A 20,622-nucleotide genomic window follows, 5' to 3' on the forward strand; every position below is an offset into this window, starting at 1 on the left:
TTCCAAGATAAGCAGGTGGATCTGACCCAGACTCCTTTCAAATTACTGCTTCTGCCCTGGGTCCTGGAGTGTGTGAGATTTTATGTGTGTCCTTTAAGAGTCAAGTCTCTTATTTCCCACAGCCCTCTGGCTCTCCTGAAATTAAGCCCCACTGACCTTCAAAGCCAAATGTTCTGGGTATTCATCTTCCTGGTGCAGGACTCTAGGGCTGGGGAGCCCACTTTGGGGCTTGGACTCCTTGCTCTTTGGGTACAACCTCTGCAATTATAATTATCCTCCTGTTTGTGCGTTGCCCACTTGGGCGTATTGGTCTTGACTACACCATATCTCCATACCTCCTACCCATCTCGTTGTGGTTCCTTTTATATATCTTTAGTTGTAGAAGGTCTTTTCTGCTGATGTTCCAGTTTTTCTCATCAGTAGTTGCTCTACAAGTAGTTGAAATTTTGGTGTGCCCATGGGAGGGGTCTTCACACTCTACCATCTTGGCCACTCCCCCCAGTGGCTCTTGTTTTCAACACTGTCCTGAAGATCCTAGCAGCTGCAATCTGGCCAGAAAAAGAAATAAAATGTATCAAGGTTGGCAAGAAAGAAAAAAAGCTGTCATTATTCGTAGCTGACTGCCAGTATTTTTTTTTTAATTTATTTTTATTTTTGTTTGACTGCCAGTATTGAGAACATAAAATAATCTATAGACAAATTATTAGTATTAACAAGACCGGCAGCTAGAAATCATCATTGAGAAGTCAGTCACATCTCTAAATACTAGTAACACATAAAATTTTATTAAGGAGAAAGAATGATTTGATTACAAACCTCAGAGAAAGACCCACAATTTGTAGACATTTTAAGTGGAGAAAGGACGAACTTTCCCATAAATGGCATTAGATAGATTGTGAATAAGAAAAAATATGAAACTGGACTCCAATTTCACAATATACTAAAAAATATAATAAATTCAGGCACATTTAAGATGTAAATATAAAAGGCAAAATTTTGAACATTTTGGAAGATAATATAGGAGACAGTATTCATGATCTCAGATAGGGAAGGATTTCTTAAATAGGACTAAAAAAAAGAAAAAAACACTAATCATAATGGTAAATATTGATAAGTTTGACTACATTATAATTAAGAACCTCTATCAAAATACAGAATCAGTGAATCAACAATTATCTCAAAATAAAATATTAAAAATTTTGCTTAGTTAAATTCAAACACATTATAAAAAAAGTAAAGGTAAGCAAAAACCTGGGAAAAGTTACTTGCTTACATAAAATTGACAATTAGGATGCCACATTCCAATAATAGGAATACATAAGGTATCATTATTTATGTAGCAAAAGCCAGAAAATGGTAAATATAAAGATGATCTAAAGATATGAATGTCTTAAATAGTATCAATTTGGAAATATCTCAAATATCAATGGAGAGTAGAATAGATAAATTATGGTACACTAGAATGTTAAACAGAGAAATTTAAAAATGAACCCCTGCCTTCGGTATAACATGTAAATGTTTTAAAAAAAATGATGTCAAATAAAAAACTAAAAAGATGTAGTAGAGGAGCTTCCCCGGTGGCACAGTGGTTGAGAGTCTGCCTGCCGATGCAGGGGACACGGGTTCGTGGCCCGGTCCGGGCAGATCCCACATGCCGCGGAGCAGCTGGGCCCGTGAGCCATGGCCGCTGGGCCTGTGCGTCCGGAGCCTGGCCTGTGCTCCGCAACGGGAGAGGCCACAACAGTGAGAGGCCCACGTATCACCAAAAAAAAAAATACAGTAGAATACACACAGGTTTTATTTTATTTAACAAACATTTAAAAAATATAATTACCAGTGTTGGACCAGGTATTTGATGATTATTGATTCACTTAATTCTCTAAACAATTCAACAATGTAAACACTATTATTGGCTTCAGTTTAAAGATGCAGAAACTGAGGCATAGAAAGGTTAAGTAACTGCCCAATGGCACACATCTAGTAATAGGAATGGGCAATCTGGTTCCAGGGTCTAGAGTATGATTCCATTCACATAAACTTCAAAAGCAGGTACAGCTATACAGCATATTGTATGTGTGTGTGTGTGTGTGTGTGTGTGCATTTTTTAATGTTAAAAATAGATTAACAAAAAACAAAATACAGAGGGATTCAAAGAAATTGTCAATGTTCTCTTTCCTTTTCCCACCCTAGTTTTATTGAGATACAATTGACATACAGCACTGTTTAATATGTACAGCATAATAACTTGACTTACATGTATTATTAAATGATTACCACAGTAAGTTTGGTTAACACCCATCATCTCTTACATATACAAAAGAAAAAAAGAAAAGAACACAAATATTTTTTCCTTGTGATGAGAACTCTTAGCAACATTTTCTTTCTCAGGAGAGCATCTAGGAGGTGTGTATATGGCTGTCAATTTTATTATCACTATTACTTTTCTCTGAAGTGTACATATACATTATACATGGTATTTCTTGGTATGTTATATTTCTCAATTTTTAAAAAGGTTAAAAGAGAGGGGGGCTTCCCTGGTGGCCCAGTGGTTGAGAGTCCGCCTGCCGATGCAGGGGACACGGGTTCGTGCCCCGGTCCGGGAGGATCCCTCATGCCGCGGAGCGGCTGGGCCCATGAGCCATGGCCGCTGAGCCTGCGCGTCTGGAGCCTGTGCTCCGCAATGGGAGAGGCCACAACAGTGATAGGCCCGTGTACCGCAAAAAAAAAAAAAGAGAGAGGGGTTGACCCTGAACAGAGAGTCCCTGTAGTGGAAGAGAAACCTGTACTTTCAGAACTTTTCTGTGAGTTAAGCCTGTGCCGAAGAAGACTGAATCATCCTGAAAGAATCCTACCCAAGAGGACAGCCATGGAAGGCGAGGGAACCCCAACAGAAAGAGGATGAGTGGGTAGGATCTGAGAAACTGAGGTTTGTCTGAGGGAACATAGTATAAATTAGGGTGCTGGGCAGTGGGAATGGGGAGAGCTGTCCAGGGAGCTCACAAAAGCAGTCCAAGAAAGAAAAGCCAGCATCTGAACTTCTGCCAGATGATAATGGCATCACAGAAGCAGGAGCTAGAGGTAGTAGAGAGAGAAGGGATGAAAGGGTAGAAACAAGTTAGAAGAGTAAAGAATGAAGGGGGAGGAGGGAAGCTTTGAACTGGATAAGATTAAATTCTTAATATTAGATTGGACTGGACTTTATGACACTTACAAATGAGGGTTTTTGGTAATTCATGTTAATGACAGGGAAAAGTTAAAGGGCTCGGCCTGAGATAGTGTCCAAAATGGAAGACTTTACAGAACTTATTTGAGGTCTAGGGGGAAGAATAAGTAGTTTCCTGCTTGCACTTTACCAAGTTCAATAAACTAACAAATTCAGATTATACATAAATCTCTATCCCATTACCTTTTTAAAATAGGTTTACTGAGATATGATTTGAATAATTTAATATTCAATTTTTTAAAGTTTACAAATCAGTGATTTTTAATATATCTACAAGGTTGTAAAGCCATAATCACTAATTCCAGAATATTTTATTACTCCCAGAAAAGACACTATACAAATTATCAGTCATTCCCACTCCCACTATCCCCACAAGTGGCAACCACTAATCTACTTTCCATCTCTATGGATTTATCTATTCTGGACATTTCATATAAATCCAATCATGCAATATGTGGCCTTTTGTGTCTGGCTTCTTTTACTTAGCGAGGTGTTTTCAAGGTTCATCTATGTTGTAGAAGATACATCATGTTCCATCCTTTTTATGGTTATATAAGTATTCCATTGTATGGCTATATCATATTTTGTTGTTGATAGACATTTCAGTTTCCACTTTTGGCTATTATGAATAATGCTGCTATGAAAAATTGTGTACAGGTTTTGTGTGAACAGCTACTTTCAATTCTCTTGGGTATATACCTAGGAGTGGAATTGCTGTAGCAGATGGTAAACAAACTGTTTTCCATGTGACTGCATAATCTTACAACCCCATCAGCAGTGTTTGAGAGTTCCAATTATCCACATCCTCACAAACACTTGTTGCCCATCTTTTATTTTACCCATTCTAATGGGGGTAAAAATAGTATCTCATTATAATTTTGATTTGCATTTCTCTGATGACTAATGATGTTGAACATCTTTTCATGTGCTAATTAGCCATTTGTATATCTTCTTTGGAGAAATGTCTGTTTAGAGCCTTTGCCCATTTTTAATTAGGTTTCTTCATAATTGAATTATGAGTTCTTTATATATTCTGGTTACAAATCCCTTATTATATAGATGATTTGCACATATTTTCTCCCATTCTGTGGGTTGTCTTTTTACTTTCTTTATGATGTCCTTTGAAACAAAAAATTTCTTGATTTTGATGAAGTTCTGTGTCTCTATTTTTTTCTTCTTTTGTTGCTTGTGCTCTTGTCTCTACCTTTTTAAAAAAAAAATACAAGTGCAACCATAAGATACCCATAATTCCCAACCTGTTTTGTCTTAATAATAATTCTTGGGCATCTTTCCACATCTCTCTATCTCTGTCATCTCTATCTATCTATCTGTCTATAATATATATTTTTAATGGCTGCATATTATCTTACTTTACGGCAGTAAATAACAAGTTCTCTACTGATAGACTTTTAGGTTTTTACAACTTATTGCTATTATAGTGCCACAGCAAACATTCCTGAAAATGTATATATCTTTATATATATGTGTGTACACACAGTATGTTTCTAATTGTAGGAGTGTTGGCTTAAAGAGTGTTTGCATTTAAAATTTTGACAGGTAGTACCGAATTATCTCCAGTGATGTTATATATATATTTTTAATATACTATCCTCTAATAGTGTTTGAAGCTGTCTTGTGAACACATGGTATGATCACATTTTTTAATCTTTATGAATCTGATAAGAAAAAAAATCTTGTTTGGTTTTGCCTTCTTTAATGTGTTTGAGGTTGACCATCTTTTATATGTTTATTGAGCATTTGTATTTCCTGTGGTATAAAGTGTTTCTTCATAATCTTTGTCCATTTTTCTAGTGGATTATTTGTCCTTTTGTTGAATTTTAAAAGCCTTTTGTATGGTAATAATATTTGCTTTTTCTCAGTTATGTATGCTGTAAATATTTTTATTTGGTTATTTATTTTTAGTTTCCTTATAGACTATTTGTTGCGCAGAAGTTTCAGGTGCTTTTGTAGTTGAATTTATCACTTCTTTAAAATGAATTTTAGCAAATCCTTTTTTTCCCCTTTTTCTCTTAATTTTTCTCTAGGTGTTTTTTCCTATACTTCAAACTCTGAAGAGTCTGATGTTATTGACTCTTTTTCCCCCTTGATTTAATTATAAAAAACACTGCACACAATTCATTGAAAACTTAATTACAAATACTGCCTAGAATAGTGCCATGTACATAAGCCCACTGAAGAAATATTACTGAATAACGCTTTCAAATTCATATTCATCTTACACTTTTCCATTCTAGATTATCTAAATAATTCTTTTTTTTAAACATCTTTATTGGAGTATAATTGCTTTACAATGGTGTGTTAGTTTCTGCTCTATAACAAAGTGAATCAGTTATACATATACATATGTTCCCATATCTCTTCCCTTTTGCATCTCCCTCCCTCCCACCCTCCCTATCCCACACCTCTAGGTGGTCACAAACTGCTGATCTCCCTGTGCCATGAGGCTGCTTCCCACTAGCTATCTACTTTACGTTTGGTAGTGTATATATGTCCATGCCACTCTCTCACTTTGTCACAGCTTACACTTCACCTCCCCATATCCTCAAGTCCATTCTCTAGTAGGTCTGTGTCTTTATTCCCGTCTTACCCCTAGGTTCTTCATGACCTTTTTTTTTTTTCTTAGATTCCATATATATGTGTTAGCATATGGTATTTGTTTTTCTCTTTCTGACTTACTTCACTCTGTATGACAGACTCTAGGTCCATCCACCTCACTAAAAATAACTCAATTTCATTTCTTTTTATGGCTGAGTAATATTCCATTGTATATATGTGCCACATCTTTATCCATTCATCCGATGATGGACACTTAGGTTGCTTCCATCTCCTGGCTATAGTAAATAGTGCTGCAATGAACATTTTGGTACATGACTCTTTTTGAATTCTGGTTTTCTCAGGGTATATGCTCAATAGAGGGATTGCTCGGTTGTATGGTAGTTCTATTTGTAGATTTTTAAGGAACCTCCATACTGTTCTCCATAGTGGCTGTATCAATTTACATTCCCACCAGCAGTGCAAGAGTGTTCCTTTTCTCCACACCCCCTCCAGCATTTATTGTTTCTAGATATTTTGATGATGGCCATTCTGACCGGTGTGAGATGATATCTCATTGTAGTTTTGATTTGCATTTCTCTAATGATTAATGATGTTGAGCATTCTTTCATGTATTTGTTGGCAATCTGTATATCTTCTTTGGAGAAATGTCTATTTAGGTCTTCTGCCCATTTTTGGATAGGGTTTTTTGTTTTTTTGTAATTGAGCTGCATGAATTGCTTGTAAATTTTGGAGATTAATCCTTTGTCAGTTGCTTCATACGCAAATATTTTCTCCCATTCTGAGGGTTGTCTTTTGGTCTTGTTTATAGTTTCCTTTGCTGTGCAAAAGCTTTGAAGTTTCATTAGGTCCCATTTGTTTAGGTCCCAAATTTTTGTTTTTATTTCCATTTCTCTAGGAGGTGGGTCAAGAAAGATCTTGCTGTGACTTATGTCATAGAGTGTTTGTCTATGTTTTCCTCTAAGAGTTTGATAGTTTCTGGCCTTACATTTAGATTTTTTTTGTTGTTGTTGTTACGCGGGCCTCTCACTGCTGTGGCCTCTCCCGTTGCAGAGTACAGGCTCCGGATGCGCAGGCTCAGCGGCCATGGCTCATGGGCCCAGCCGCTCCATGGCATGTGGGATCTTCCTGGAGCAGGGCACGAACCCGTGTCCCCTGCATTGGCAAGCGGACTCTCAACCACTGCGCCACCAGGGAAGCCCACATTTAGATTTTTAATCCATTTTGAGCTTATGTTTGTGTATGGTGTTAGGGAATGTTCTAATCTCATACTTTTACATGTACCTGTCCAGTTTTCCCAACACCACTTATTGAACAGGTTGTCTTTTCTCCACTGTATATTCTTGCCTCTTTTATCAAAGATAAGGTGACCGTATGTGTGTGGGTTTATCTCTAGGCTTTCTATCCTCTTCCATTGATCTTTCTGTTTTTGTGCCAGTACCATACTGTCTCTGCATCTATTGAGATGATCATATGGTTTTTCTCCTTCAGTTTTAATATGGTGTATCACGTTGATTGATTTATGTATATTGAAGAATCCTTGCATTCTTGTAATAAACCCCACTTGATCATGGTGTATGATCCTTTTAATGTGCTGTTGGATTCTGTTTGCTAGTATTTTGTTGAGGATTTTTGCATCTATTTTCATCAGTGATATTGGCCTGTAGTTTTCTTTCTTTGTGTCATCTTTGTCTGGTTTTGGTATCAGGGTGATTGTGGCATCGTAGAACGAGTTTGGGAGTGTTCCTCCCTCTGCTATATTTTGGAACAGTTTGAGAAGGATAGGTGTTAGCTCTTCTCTAAATGTTTGATAGAATTCGCCTGTGAAGCCATCTGGTCCTGGGCTTTTGTTTGTTGGAAGATTTTTAATCACAGTCTCAATTTCAGTGCTTGTGATTTGTCTGTTCAAATTTTCTATTTCTTCCTGGTTCAGTCTTGGCAGGTTGTGCATTTCTAAGAATTTGTCCATTTCTTCCTTGGCAGGTTGTCCATTTTATTGGCATAGAGTTGCTTGTAGTAATCTCTCATGAACTTTTGTATTTCTGCAGTGTCAGTTGCTACTTCTCCTTTTTCATTTCTAATTCTATTGATTTGAGTCTTCTCCCTGTTTTTCTTGATGAGTCTGGCTAATGGTTTATCAATTTTGTTTATCTTCTCAAAGAACCAGCTTTTAATTTTATTTATCTTTGCTATCATTTCCTTCATTTCTCTTTCATTTATTTCTGATCTGATCTTTATGATTTCTTTCCTTCTGCTAACTTTGGGTTTTTTTTGCTCTTCTTTCCCTAATTGCTTTAGGTGCAAGGTTAGGTTGTTTATTTGAGATGTTTCCTGTTTCTTAAGGTAGGATTGTATTGCTATAAACTTCCCTCTTAGAACTGCTTTTGCTGCATCCCATAGGTTTTGGGTCGTAGTGTCTCCATTGTCATTTGTTTCAAGGTTTTTTTTGATTTCCTCTTTGATTTCTTCAGTGATCACTTCATTATTAAGAAGTGTATTGTTTAGCCTCCATGTGTTTGTATTTTTTACAGATCTTTTCCTGTAATTGATATCTAGTCTCATAGCATTGTGGTTGGAAAAGATACTTGATAAAATTTCAATTTTCTTTAATTTACCAAGGCTTGATTTGTGACCCAAGATATGATCTATCCTGGAGAATATTCCATGAGCACTTGATAAAAATGTGTATTCTGTTGTTTTTTGATGGAATGTCCTATAAATATCAATTAAGTCCATCTTGTTTAATGTATCATTTAAAGCTTGTGTTTCCTTATTTATTTTCATTTTGGATGAACTGTCCATTTGTGAAAGTGGGGTGTTAAATTCCCCTACTATGAATGTGTTACTGTCGATTTCCCCTTTTTTGGCTGTATTTGCCTTATGTATTGAGGTGCTCCTATGTTGGGTGCATAAATATTTACAATTGTTATATCTTCTTCTTGGATTTATCCCTTGATCATTATGTAGTGTCCTTCTTTGTCTCTTGTAATAGTCTTTATTTTAAAGTCTATTTTGTCTGATATGAGAATTGCTACTCCAGCTTTCCTTTGGTTTCCATTTGCATGGAATATCTTTTGCCATCCCTTCACTTTCAGTCTCTATGTGTCCCAAGGTCTGAAGTGGGTCTCTTCTAGACAGCATATAGATGGGTCTTATTTTTGTATCCATTCAGCAAGGCTATGTCTTTTGCTTGGAGCATTTAATCCATTCACGTTTGCGGTAATTATTGATATGTATGTTCCTATGACCATTTCCTTAATGTTTTTGGGTTTGTTTTTGTAGATCCTTTTCTTCTCTTGTGTTTCCCACTTAGAGAATTTCCTTTAGCATTTGTTGTAGAGCTGGTTTGGTGGTGCTGAATTCTCTTAGCTTTTGCTTGTCTGTAAAGCTTTTGATTTCTCCATCAAATCTGAATGAGATCCTTGCCGGGTAGAGTAACATTGGTTGTAGGTTCTTCCCTTTCATCACTTTAAGTATATTGTGGCTCTCCCTTCTGGCTTGTAGAGTTTCTGCTGAGAAATCATATGTTAACATTATGGGAGTTCCCTTGTATGTTTTTTGTCATTTTTCCCTTACAGCTCTTAATACATTTTCTTTGTCTTTAATTTTTGCCAATTTGACTACTATGTGTCTTGTCATGTTTCTCCTTAGGTTTACCCTGTATGGGACTCACTGTGCTTCCTGGACTTGGGTGGCCCTTTCCTTTCCCATGTTAGGGAAGTTTTCAACTATAATCTCTTCAAATATTTTCTCTGGTCCTTTCTCTCTCTCTTCTCCTTCTGGGACCCCTATAATGTGAACGTTGTTGCATTTAATGTTGTCCCAAAAGTCTCTTAGCCTGTCTTCATTTCTTTTCATTCTTTCTTCTTTATTCTGTTCCACAGCAGTGAATTCCACCATTTTGTCTTCCAGGTGACTTATCCGTTCTTCTGCCTCAGTTATTCTGCTATTGATTCCTTCTAGTGTTGTTTTCATTTCAGTTATTGTGTTGTTCATCTCTGTTTGTTTGTTCTTTAATTCTTCTAGGTCTTTGGTAAACATTTCTTGCATCTTCTCGATCTTTGCCTCCATTGTTTTTCCGAGGTCCTGGATCATCTTCACTATCATTATTCTGAATTCTTTTTGTGGAAGGTGGCCTATCTCCACTTCATTTAGTTGTTTTTCTGCGGTTTTATCTTGTTCCTTCATCTGGTGTATAGCCCTCTGCCTTTTCATCTTGTCTATCTTTCTGTGAATGTGTTTTTTGTTCCACAGGCTGCAGGATTGTAGTTCTTCTTGCTTCTGCTCTCTGCCCCCTGGTGGATGTGGCTATCTACATATTATTTTTAAGTGTTATAAAAACTGTTAAGATGTATTGTGATATACCTCAGTTCACCTCTTCATTTTGCTATATAGCCATATTCTCTGTATCTTTTCTCCAAAGTGCTCAAACACTCCAATTAAAAATTTATTCTAAAGGTAGCAACAAGAATTATTATGTCTCCATGAAGAAAAAAAGCTCAACATTTCTAATTACTAGAGAAATGTAAATCAAAACTACAATGAGGTTTTACTTCACACCATGCAGAATGGCCATCAAAAAGTCTACAAATACTGAACACTGGAGAAGGTGTGGAGAAAAAGGAACCCTCCTACACTGTTGGTGGGAATGTAAATTGGTACAGCGACAATGGAGAATAACATGGAGGTTCCTTAAAAAATTAAGAATAGAACTACCATATGATCCAGCAATCCCACTGCTGGGCATACACCAAGAGAAAACTGTAATTCAAAAATATGCACACACCCCAATATTTATTGCCACACTATTTACAATAGCCAAGACCTAGAAGCAACCTAAATGTCCATTGACAGATGAAGGGATAAAGAAGATGTGGCATATATATATATATATATATGAGGGTAATAGTCCATATATATATAATGGAATATTACTCAGCCATAATAAAGAATGAAATAATACCATTTACAGCAACATGGATGGACCTAAAGATTATCATACTAAGTGAAGCAAGCCAGAGAATGACAAATATCATATGATATCACTTATATGTGGAATATAAAAAAAATACAAATAGACTTATTTACAAAATGTAATAGACCCACAAACATAGAAAACAAATTTATGGTTACCAAAAGGGAAGGGGGGAGAGGGATAAATTAGGAGATTGGGATTAATATATACACATTACTGTATATAAAATAGATAACCAACAAGAACCTACGGTATAGCACAGGGAAGTAGACTCAATATTTTGTAATAACCTATAATGGAAAATTCTGAAGAATATATATATATATATATATATATATATATATATATATATATATATAAAGTCACTGTGCAATACACCTGAAGCTAACACAATGTTGTAAATCAATTATACTTTGTTTAAAAAGAGTAAAGTGTACATTAAAAAAAAGAATAATTTTGCCTGGATATTTGCAGGGTTTTGCTGGCTTGTTTTTGCTTTGCTTTTGCTTTTACAAATTTCTGGAAATCTGAAGTTTCTGGATTATGTATGGACTGCTAGAATTAAGATTTATGAGGATGGAGGTTATGTTCTTCCCTGCCGAACTCTCAGCATTTCATCCTGAGCTCTGTAAATATCTAAATTAAAGAATGAAGTAAAGGGAAGAAATATATTATTTTTTGTTTGAAGCTTGGTCTGATTATATATGAACTCCTAGAATTCATAAACTGCCTTTATCTTTCTTTTACTGCCTCTTCTTTTTTGCAGTACGTGGGTCACTCACTGTTGTGGCCTCTCCCGTTGCGGAGCAAGGCTCCGGACGCGCAGGCTCAGCGGCCATGGCTCACGGGCCTGGCCGCTCCGCCGCATGTGGGATCTTCCCGGACTGGGGCACAAACCTGTGTCCCCTGCAACGGTAGGCAGACTCTCAACCACTGCGCCACCAGGGAAGCCCCTGCCACTTCTATAGAATTAGCAGGATATCTCCAGAGCCATGGATTACTGCAGGATCCCTCTATGAAATGCCTCTGCTTCCCTTCCCTTTATTGTTAGATGTGCTCTTAGAAGGCTTTAAGTTACTGATTAGGGGATGAGGTTCCAGAGTTTATAGAAGAAACTTTGAAGGCAGCTTTGTTGCTCATTTCAAGTGTGACATTGGGCATGTTACTAAACCTCTCCCAATGTTCGATTTCCTGTAAAATGGGGATAGTAATAATTCCTATCCCAGAAGGCTATAGAGGGTGATAAATGAGATAATTCATCTAAAACATTTAGTGCTGCTTGGCACCGAAGGAATCACTCAATAAATATTAGATATTATCATTATTATTACTAGTACTACAATTATATGTCTATTTAACTGTAAGTTCCATGAGAGCAATAACCATTATTTTTTAAGCTTCATACCTAGCATAGTATTTGGTACATGTGTGTTGAACTGAACTATGCTTATGATCTACAGAGAGAAATGTGAAGAATAAATATTCTTCATTTTTTCCTGATCTCTTGGATGGGGAAGTGTAGGAAGAAAACAATAAGTTTGGCCTATTGAACCATAAGGGCTGATTGCCTGATCTATATTTCTAAATTAAAAGTTAAATTCCCCAATATTTAAAGCTGTGGAAATTGCCTTATAACATCAAAGTGAGAAAACTTAAATTTGAGCAAAAGCCAAGCAAGGATACTTGCATGCCTATGATCTGTTTTTCCTTGCATATACTTCTTAGTTTTAAAAGCAATACAGGTGAAGTAAGAGATGATCAGGAAGAGAGAGGATGAAGTGCTAGAGAAATGTGTTTATTTACTTTATTTCACCCTGTTATTACATTAAGGGAATATTCCAGTTGTCTTTGTAGCAAAGCAATTTCCCCCACCCACATAGAAAACTATCACAAGGTGATTCTTCCACCATGGCTAGATGCAGATCTTTCCACATTACTTGGAAGAAGTTTCAAGAAAGTTTCCTTAAAGAAACTCACTGTGTAAATGCATGATAATAATGAGTTGTAAGTTCATTAGAACTTCTTCCCCACTCATGAATTGTGAATTCCTTGCCAAATCAACCTTTATTTGCACAACTGCATGTTTTAAACAACACATACTAAGTGCCATAAGTGGGGATAGTGATATTTTAAAATTCTCAATACAATTGATTTTTCTGAATTCCTTATGCAGCATAATAAAAGAATTTAAAATCTCATATATAGTCCACTTTGAGTACCCTCTTAGAGCTGTCAGCCCATAACTCAACTGATAAAGTGACTCCACCAGACTAAAGTGGAGCCCATTAAAACATTACATCATGCTGTACACACTGAACCAAGAAAGGATCTTCTCGTATGGTACCTCCATGAGTAGCTTGTCCAGTGAATATTTCAATGACTCAAGCAGTAATGATTCTACTCTTGCTTGAGAAAATATTTTGTAAGCTACTTATCTTGGTCTTAGGAAATTGAGACACATTGACTCTTCGAGCTACACAAAACATTTGTGATCATCAAGTCCAATCCTCTTGTTTTTGAAGCTTATCCAGGATCTAGTTGGTGGAAGAACTGGAACTAAAGCCCAGGTTTTCTGTTCTTTTCACTCCCTGACACTGATTCCTATTTATTTAATGTAAAAATAAGTGAGTTTATTTATATCACTCTGTTCCTTCTGTAATATAATTAAGGATGTATTTTCCAAGCAATTGTTTTCACATGAGAACGTTCTTCAATTTCATATTTATGTTTTTGATGATATAGTATCTCTTCAGTTTTTAAAATATGTAAAAATTTAGAATTTTTTCTCTTTCAGATAAATTGTCATTTGATAAAAATTTATTACATTTAAGTTCTTTAAAATACTAAAACTAAGTGAAATTAGTGCTACTCAGTGAAATGTCAGTTACTGATTTGGGGAATGTAGCCTAGGACCCATATTTTAAAGTAAGACTTAGGTATAAACATATGGACATGAATGAATATCTACGTTTTTACAACATTGCAGGTAACTGTTTCATTGTGTAGTAAACTAACAATCCCATTCTTTTCCAGTGACTATACTAGCAATGCAAATATAATTTGAAGTTATAATTTCATTTCTCTTAAGTAGTCTGTGAAAACTTAGGCATTAAAATTCTTAAGATTGTCCATATAGAGTCAAATATTTTCCATGTGACTCTTATGGCATGAAATTCATGAGGGTCACATGCCCTTAACTGCTTTAGGGAGCATAGCCCTTGAGATGACTCTGTTTCTCTCAGAATTCTATAAGGCTTTTCCTTTATGAACAGCATCTGACTCCTCAACCCAAGGGACAAAAATCTCACTGGCTAAAACATCCAGGGAATTATTTGTCCTCTTTATTACCATCATCAAATAAGTTCTCCTCTTAGAATAGTATCAAATCCAGACTGTATCATCCCCCTGTAACCTAGAGTGACATATCTAGGGTTTGGAGTCAGAACAGACCTGGGTTTAAATGCTGACCCTACCACTTAATAGCTGTGTCACTGTGGGAAAATTAAGGAATCTTGCAGTGCCACAGTTTACTAATGTGTTTAGAAGACAATAATTCCTACCTTTCAAGGTGTATGTACATAAAGTAATATATATAATCTGCCGCCAGATAATGCCTAAAACATAGTTGGTTCTGAATAAGTTTTATGACTTATATTATTACCCTTTATACAACAAGTAATCCCTGCCTTCTAAGTCTTCAGGTACTTAAAGATCCTCACATTTCAAATGACCAAAACTAATGCTGATCATTAGGTGGCCATATTTTCTCAATATTTCTTTCTAGGCTATTTTATCTTCTTTTTAACACTTAGCGATCACATTTCTGGCATGTGCTCATTATGGTAAGACTTTTTAGTCTAGTGCTTTCCCTCTGTGGAAGACCAGAATCCTTAATTATGTACTTCCCCTTTGCCACATAACCAGGAATTTTGGAGCTCCTTAAGAAGATTAATTCAACTTGCTACCTTTGTCATAAATTAATTGACATTATGTGCGTGGGTTTATTTCTGGGCTGTCTATTTTTTCCATTGGTCTATGTGTCTGTGTTTGTGCCAATACCATACTGTTTTGATGACTATACTTTTACAGCATAGTTTGAAGTCATGGAATGTGATACCTTCAGCTTTGTTCTTCTTTCTCAAGATTGCTTTGGATATTTGAGGTCTTTTGTGGTTCCACTACAATTTTTAGAATTCCTTGTTCTAGTTCTGTGAAAAATGCCATGGGTATTTTAATAGGAGCTGCACTGAATCTGTAGATTGCTTTGGGTAGTATGGGCATTTTAACAATATTAATTCTTCCAACCCAAGAACACAGGATATCTTTCTATTTATTTGTGCCATCTTCAATTTCTTTCATCAGTGTCTTATAGTTTTCAGAATATGGGTCTTTCACCTCCTTGGTTAAATTTACTCTTAGGTATTTTATTCTTTTTAATGCAATTGTAAGTGAAATTTTTTCTTAATTTCTCTTTCTGATAGTTATTCTTATATAAAAATATAACTGATTTCTTTATATTTACTTTGGGTGAAATAGGTGAAGGGGATTAAAAGATACCAGTTATAAAATAAATGTCATACTGGAATGTAATGTACAGCACAGGGGAAATAGTCAATAATATTGTAATAACTGCATGGTGTGTAATGTATTAAAATATCAAATCACTGTTGTACACCTGCAACTATACTTCAATAAAAACAAAAACAAACAAACAAAACCTGATACCATTTCTGCACCAAAGCTGCCTTTATTTTAGACTGCTGAACTGAGGGCTGTTTTATCAGCAAATCAATGGCAAATCTGGATGTGGAAGCCAACAAGCTAGATTACCAGCTCTTTGTGACACTGAAAGAACACTTCCATTGACTGATTTCTTCTTCTGTGGGGTTTCAACAATACCTTAGTGAGAATCTGCCTAGAGACAGGAGCACCTTCCTGTATTTCGATATGATGCATCCGCACACTCACAGACAATTCTGGATTGGCCTTAACTGAAGAAATGGGAAGCTGAGCACTCTACTTAAGAATGGCAAGTCAACCTAACTAATAATTGCACTTACTTCTAGCTTTCCTACAGCAATAGTACTTCGTCTGTATTACTTAACCACTGAATATTTATGGTGTGGGTTTTTCTGCTTAGAAATAACTAGCTAATATTTATCAAATCCAATTTAGTTTTATTAGATAACTTAATTTTGTCTAATTTTCCAGATCCTTAGCATAATAAATAATCTGGCTCTAATTTCAATATATTTCCCCTTGGCACATAAATGGAAATGTCTCCATATTCTTCAGCACTTAGTGATTTTTGTTTGTTTGTTTGTTTCCTCATGGAGGCTGAAAGGAAGAGAAAATATACCCTAAATTAATAAATGCTTATGTGATTTACTTTAATAATTCAGTTTTGTGCCAAAGCCCAGAATGAATTATCCTTTATAAACATTAATAATTTAGTTTTGTGCCAAAGCCCAGAATGAATTATCCTTTATAGACAATCTCTAAAACTATGAATTTAATGTTTTAATAGTTGAATGTTATTAATGAGTGATGAAGAGAGATTTGAATAGAGAAAAATTATCAAAATTATCAAATGCAATATTTATGTAACTTATAATATATATAACTATTACCTAGGTGTGTGTATGTGTGTGTGTGTATATAAAATACATTGTTGAGGTAAATTTTGAATTGAAGCAAAATTTAATCCTATGATACAGACTGCTTATGGAGATACTATACCTATGAGGGTTTACATATTATTTTCTTGGCATTTTGAATTTGGGCTCCTCAATAATTAAAAATATTTTCCCTCCCAGTATAAGCTCAGTTATGTTTAAATGTGTAATTTTTAAATGGAGGAGATAAATAGAAAAATAAACCAAATACTCTCCTGTTCAACCATCATTATTTATTACCTCAGATCTTCAGCCTGATGAGCACTTTTGCTTTATAAAATCTGTCAATCACTCTAAAGTGTTTATCTGCAGGTTTGGAATAAGGAGAATTTAATCTGAAAATAACCCAGTTCATCCTCAACAATTTGGAGGTTCTGAATTACCTATCCTAATATACAATTTTAGTTCATAATATTGGTACATATTTAATAACAAATATGCAGAATTCCTGTGGCTGTTTATTCTTTGTGATAAAATTCAAGATAGATTGTACTATAAATTTTTTTCTTGATTATTCATAAATATAGAGGGTGAGAAAAAAAGTATTAAGCTGAAATAGAGTTTTTAAAAACTTATGTTTGCTCTCATTTAATGCTATCAAACTGTTGAGACATTACCAAGAGCATGTTTTTCTAGCTAGTAAGCTATGTTCAGAAATGTTTTCCAGTTTAATACAAATACATGCATTCAGAAAAGGAAATTGCTGTGTCAGGTGTTGTTAGGTCCCAGGCAGATTGTTTCCTGTTTTGGAAACCACTGTGCCCAGTCATTCAGAGCTAAGATGATTCTATTTGCCCTCTAAAAGGGGAATTGGCTAGCTCAGTGAGAATGACTTCCAAATATTTCAGTGGAATTGAAGCTTAGCGTGTAAGACTCACTAGATTCCTAAATATAAAACCATTTTGCTCTTTTCCTATAAATTGAAAATCTGCATTTTCATATTCAGTGATTTTTTACTTCTTTCATAATTAGTATCTTCATACCAAAAGAATTTAAATTTTAATTTATGCTATCAATCTTATGAAATCTCTTCTAGTAAGATGAAACGTAATTTTATAGTTACAGGAAATTCTTGGCTACTCACATTGATAGAGACTCAAAGTTTTGGAGGTCATATTTTAGTCAGTAACCCACTTTCCCAATCATGTTTTCTATATAATCTGTTATTAATAAGCAAATTAATTGATGTAAATTTTATATTACTCCCGACTTTTACAATATAATTTGCTTTGTATACCCAACACTCTAACCTTCTTTCCTTTGGTAAATGCATTATATATATATATTTTTTGTAGAAATTTTCCTCTGACCACCTTTTTCTAGTAAGAGCTGCCAGTTACTACCCAGTCACCTCTAGTTACAGTGATTGCACCAAGCCAGGCTAATAGCAAGCATTCCCCACGATTTTTCTAATTTAATCAGGGAAGGGACATGTGTACAGAGATATTTGTTTACTAGATGCATTAACTAATTTGGGAATTTTCTGTGATCATTTATTATTTAGTGTTTTTATAAATTGATAACAAATTTCCTCCTTACATAACAAAACTAGAAAGAAACATATTGTTATATTTGCACCTTATGTTAATATGGAATTTAACATTTTTAGGTAACCAAACGTGTTTTATTTTATTACCACTAAGTTTGTAAAGTTTTCTTGCTGCAGTGTTTGATTAATGCTCTCAATAATAGATTACACTAATACTTTCCAAGTTTTGAGCATTTGTTCATTTACTTTTGCCAAGTAGTAGATCATGTGGCTTCAACTCTGCAATGATAGAAAATGGCAATTATTTTGCTGAGTTAATTCTGGAAAGTAATAATTCCTACCTAATAAGCAGAATTCAGTAACAAGGAGACTATTTCCTCACTTCCTTGCTTTGTTTAAGGCTCAGGACCACCTACTGAGTGGGTGAAGTTAGAAAGGCTATTTGCAATTGCTTTTAAAAAGAAAAAAAATTTATGCACCTGTTGCACAGCTGTAGTGACAGCCTAAGAGGGACAAAGCAATGAGGGAGTGTGCTCAGTAGTTATTTCTTTCACATGAGGTGCAAATGCTTTGTTGTTTTAAGAATTCACATGCAAAGCATGAGACTAACAATATCCTCAATGAATTTTTCTGTGAGAGAGTCTATTCTGCCTTTCATCTTTAATTTGTGGAAAGTAGTAAAGTAGCTGATTTCCAAAGGTATTCATAGGATAACTTCATAAAAGAGCTCATAGAATGAAAAAAATTTTAAGGGAAAAATGAGAGAAAAACAGAGAAAGTGATTTTTGAGCCACTTCCATCATCATGGAAAGTTCTATTGAACAATATCGCTCTGGAGAGATTCCTTTTTTATAAAAATACAGTTTCAAATAGAGCTTTGGATAAAATTATTAGATTCATTCCCAGTTTTATTTTCTCTTAGATCTTAAGATTTGTCTATCAAAAATAGAACAAAACCCAAAAATCATGATATGTTTTTACACTGGAATATTACTGAGCAATAAAAATGAACAAATTATAGGTACACACAAATATGGATAAAACTTATCTTTTTATTTTTTATTTTATTTATTTATTTATTTTTGCGGTACACGGGCCTCTCACTGTTGTGGCCTCTCCCGTTGCGGAGCACAGGCTCCGGACGCGCAGGCTCAGCGGCTATGGCTCACGGGCCCAGCCGCTCTGTGGCATGTGGGATCTTCCCGGACCAGGGCACGAACCTGTGTCCCCTGCATTGGCAGGCGGACTCTCAACCACTGCGCCACCAGGGAAGCCCTTATCTTTTTTTTAAAAAAAATTATTTATTTATTTATTTGGTTGCACCAGGTCTTATTTGAGGCATACGGGATCTTCGTTGCCACATGCAGGATCTTCATTGTGGCATATGGGATTTTTGTTTTTTAGTTGTGGCGGCATTCAGGATCTTTAGTTGTGGCATATAAACTCTTAGCTGTGGCATGTGGGATCTAGTTCCCTGATCAGGGATCTAATCCAGGCCCCCTACATTGGGAGCGTGGAGTCTTAGCCACTGGACCACCAGGGAAATCCCTGGATAAAACTTATAATTGTAACATTGAGCAAAAGATTTAAGATACAAAAGAAAACTATTAGTATATATCCCTTTACATAAAGTTCAGAAAGAGGGATGTATACACAGTTGGTAAAAACAACTATAACAAAATCAAGGAAGGAATTATTATAAAATCCTAATAATGGTTATGGGCAGAAGGCAGAGGGAGGAGGATATACTCTAGAAAGCATACATGGGTGGGCTTGTAGGTTGCCAGCAATGTTCTATTTCCTACCTTGTGTGGCAGTAACATCTGCGTTTTTCTATAAACTCTCTTGAATGTGTTATATTTTGCAGTAAAAATAAGCTAAAAACCACTGTCATAGTTAGTTGAAACTGCCTACTTTTTTGAAGATATAAAATAATTTTTAAACTGATACACTGAGGGATTATTTATAACTGCATGAAGTGTACAGATTTTTAGTATACAAGCTACAGTGTTACCTTTTAGTGATGAGAGGAAATCCTTCATTTAAAAAATGTAGGCAGTAGATTATGGTACACATACTTAAGTAGAAATAAGACGTTATTTCTTGTTCCCTGGTGGTTTACATAAATTGGATGGCATATTTTTATTCTATAAGCATCTAGATGCTCTAAATATCTTTACTAAGTTTGCTTTCATTTTCTTCTAGATGTCATGTCAAATAAAAGATTAATTGAGGTGTTTATGGATTTAAAAGTTGATACTAATTCAGTTGGAAGCATTAATTAAGAATAAGTTAGCACAAAAAATTCTCCTACTATCACTAAATCCAGATTAGACTCAAAATTTTCAGTTGAAAATGCTTCACGTATTCAAAATAATCTCTTGTGCTATAAAATGTAAGGCTTTGGAGGCTTCATCCTCAGATAATTGTACAGCAAGAAGGATGATTTGCACTCAATTATTCCTATAACCCGAGGTGGTTATTTATAAGGAGATAAACCTGAATATATATAAGAACCCATGATTTGGAGCCTAACTACTCTTCCAACTTAATTCCTTGCTCCTCTATACTTCCCACTATGAGCTGATGAATATTAAGCTACTTGATGTTTTGTATCTCCATGCCTTCAACTGTTGTGTGAAGATTCCTTTGGTTACATGTTAGAAAAGTCAATTCAAGCTAGGTT

This window comes from Orcinus orca, chromosome 11, assembly GCF_937001465.1.
Source record: "Orcinus orca chromosome 11, mOrcOrc1.1, whole genome shotgun sequence".
In the NCBI taxonomy this organism is placed as follows: domain Eukaryota; kingdom Metazoa; phylum Chordata; class Mammalia; order Artiodactyla; family Delphinidae; genus Orcinus; species Orcinus orca.